The following is a 3,583-nucleotide window of genomic DNA, read 5'->3' as shown; positions in this document are numbered from 1 at the left end:
TTTATGTGCTAAATGTTATATGTTGTCATATATGATATTATTTGTTCGGATCTATGGTCTGTTGCCGACCGGATCTAGAAACCTTATGTGTGTAGGATTCTAAGCGTACGTCTACGATATTAGAAGTAGCATGTAAACGTTTCGGAGTGATAAGGATGATTTGAATATCTATCATGATTGAGGATCTAATTTTCACCTTATTTTGTGTGTAGATCAAAAATGGTGAGAACGAGGAGTGGAGTTGGAAATGCTGATGAAAACAGGAATCAACCACCAGTGATTGAGCAAATACCTGTCGTAGTAGCAACACCTGAGCCAATAACAATGGTTGGTGTGCAAATATTGATTCAAACAATGTTGGATCGTCAAATGGAGGAGACTAGGCGGTTGCTTCAACAGAATCGTGAAGAACTGTCAATTCCCGTGGAAGAGCCCAAATTAAATGAAGGGCACTCGGAAGGTGGAAACTTCAGTGGGTTTGTTGGTCAAGAAAACCCACCGATAGTTAGGCAAAACAAACATGATGGAAGGAATGATGGAATGGGATGCAAGTACAAGGACTTTCTAACTTGCAAACCATCGACCTTCACTGGAAAGGAGGACCCGATCGGAGTGATGGATTGGATCTCCAAAATGGAGTTAGCCTTCATGACTTGTGGTTGTAGAGGCAAGTTGCAGACTATCTATGCAGTGCGTCAATTCCGAGGTGGAGCCGTTCGATGGTGGAACACTCTAGGGAAGACTTTAATCCCTGATGAGCCACTGCAATTGACATGGGCAGAATTCTTGGTGCAGTTCAAGCGCAAGTTCTGCTCGGCTCAAAATCTGTTGGAATTGGAGAATAAGTTTCTGACATTAACGAAAGGCAGCATGTCAGTCGATGAATACATTGATAACTTTACAGACAAAATGGAGTTTGCTTTGCGCATCGTGCCAGATGAGCCGACAAAGGTTGACCGATATGCAAAAGGACTCCCATGGGAGTACGAGGTGCCGGTACGTCAGACACATACTCTAGAGGCAGCTATCTGGGCTGCCAAGTCTGTTGAGAACATGATTAAGGGGAGAACCACCGACAAGGTTGAGGTTGGTGAGAAGAGAAAGTTTGAGGGAACATCTGGTTCTGGTAAGAAAAGCAAAATTTTCGAAATCTGATTTGAAAAAGTTTGGAGGAAAAGGAGGCGAAGCGAAATGGTGTGATAAGTGTAAGAAAAAGCACTTTGGGGAATGTAGTGAGGATGTAACCTGCTACAAGTGTGGAAAGATTGGGAATTTTGCCAATGAGTGTCCGAACAACAAAAGGATGTGTTTTGGTTGTAATGAAGAGGGACACATTTTGAGAGATTGTCCGAAGAAGAAGGAGGCAGCTAAGCCCAACATTCCACCAAAGCCAAAGGCGAGAGACTTCCAGATGACACTTGAGGCTGCAAAAGATGAAGCTGATGTCGCTTCAGGTACCTTTCTCGTAAGCGAATTACCTGCTCAAATTTTGTTTGATTCTGGAGCCAACTACTCCTTTATTTCGCATGAGTTTGGTAGAAAAATAGCTTTGCCTGTTGATAGACTAGATAATGCTTTATTAGTCGAAGTTGCTAGTGGCAAGTTTGTACCTGTTAGCCATCATATGAAAAACATCTTAATCGACCTTAATGGGAATAAGTTTCACGAGGAATTATTGCCTATCGAACTAAATGGTTTCGACGTCGTTCTGGGAATGGATTGGCTTAGCGCTAATGACGCCGAGATATTGTGCAAGAAGAAGATAGTTAAAGTAAACCCGCCTTGGAAAGATTCATTTATGGTGTATGGGGACAAACGTAGAGTAAATTCTGGAATCATTTCTCTAATGAAAGCTAGAAAGTGTTTGACCAAGGGATGTACATCATATTTAGCATTCGTGATTGATGCTAAGAAGGAAAAGAAGGTGATGCAGAGTATTCCAATGGTGTGTGATTATCCGGAAGTATTTCCCGAAGATCTTCCTGGATTACCACCTGACAGACAAGTGGAGTTCAAAATAGACTTGCTACTAGCAACCACGCCAATAGCAAAAGCACCTTATCGATTAGCACCGACGGAGATGAAGGAGTTGATGATGCAACTTCAGGAGTTATTGGACAAAGGTTTCATTAGACCTAGTTCATCACCCTGGGGAGCTCCGGTGTTATTTGTGAAGAAGAAAGATGGAAGCATGAGAATGTGCATTGATTACAGAGAGCTGAATAAGGCAACAATAAAGAATAGATACCCTTTGCCAAGAATTGATGACCTGGTTGATCAATTGCAAGGTTCGAGCTATTTCTCGAAGATCGATCTAAGGTCAGGATATCATCAGCTAAAAGTAAGAGAGCAAGATATCGAGAAGACTGCATTCAGAACTAGATATGGACACTACGAGTTTTTGGTTATGTCGTTTGGACTAACCAATGCTCCGGCAGCATTCATGGATTTAATGAATAGAGTTTGTAATCCGTTCCTTGATAAATCCGTGATAGTGTTCATAGATGACATTCTGATTTACTCGAAAAGCCAAGAGGAGTATGGCAGACACTTGCGAGAAGTGTTAGAAGTCTTGAAGAAGGAGAAGCTGTATGCAAAGTTCTCCAAATGTGATTTTTGGATTCGTGAAGTCCAATTCTTGGGTCACGTGGTCAACCAAGAAGGGATAATGGTTGATCCAACAAAGATTGAAGCTGTGATGAAGTGGGAACAACTGAAAAGTCCCACGGAGATCCGAAGCTTTTTAGGATTAGCCGGATATTAACGAAGGTTTATCCAAGGCTTTTCTTTGATCGCTAGTCCATTAACAGCTTTGACCCACAAAGGAGCTACTTATGCTTGGAGTGATAAGCATAAAGAAGCATTCGAGAAGCTAAAGAAGAAGCTATGCGAGGCACCAGTTTTATCTCTACCCGATGGAGTTGATGACTTCGCTGTTTATAGCGATGCATCTGGAGTTGGATTGGGTTGTGTTTTGACCCAAAGAGAAAAGGTGATAGCATATGCGTCTCGACAGCTGAAGGAGCATGAAAAGAATTACCCGACTCATGATTTGGAGTTGGCAGCGGTAGTTTTCGCTCTGAAAATAGGGAGGCATTACCTCTATGGCACAAAGTGCAAACTTTTCACTGATCATAAGAGTCTCCAATATCTCTTTAATCAGAAAGAATTGAATATGAGGCAACGACGCTGGCTAGAGTTACTCAAGGACTACGACTGTGAGATACTTTATCATCCTGGTAAAGCTAATGTTGTTGCTGATGCTCTCAGTCGGAAAATCAATCTTGAAAGAAAAAGGCCAAGAGCGTTGAGAATAGAAGTTGTCTCGACAATTGTGGAGAGTATAAAGAAAGCTCAAGAAGAAGCTTCTGAAAAGAATGACCGAAAGGAGGAACGTTTGGGCAAAACGTTGGTGTTTGGTACAAACGGTCATGGACTGAAGGTATTCCAAGATCGTATTTGGGTACCTAGGTCAGGAGGAATAAGAGATCTTCTGATGGAAGAAGCTCATAAAACCATGTACTCGATTCATCCTTGTAGCACTAAAATGTATAAGGACCTGAAACCCTACTACTGGTGGCCG

The sequence above is a fragment of the Lactuca serriola genome, chromosome 8 (genome assembly GCF_051521515.1).
Source record: "Lactuca serriola cultivar US96UC23 chromosome 8, Lser_US96UC23_V15, whole genome shotgun sequence".
Taxonomy (NCBI): Eukaryota; Viridiplantae; Streptophyta; class Magnoliopsida; order Asterales; family Asteraceae; genus Lactuca; species Lactuca serriola.
The sequence above is the reverse complement of the archived record's forward strand: the minus strand, read 5'-3'. Positions refer to the sequence as shown.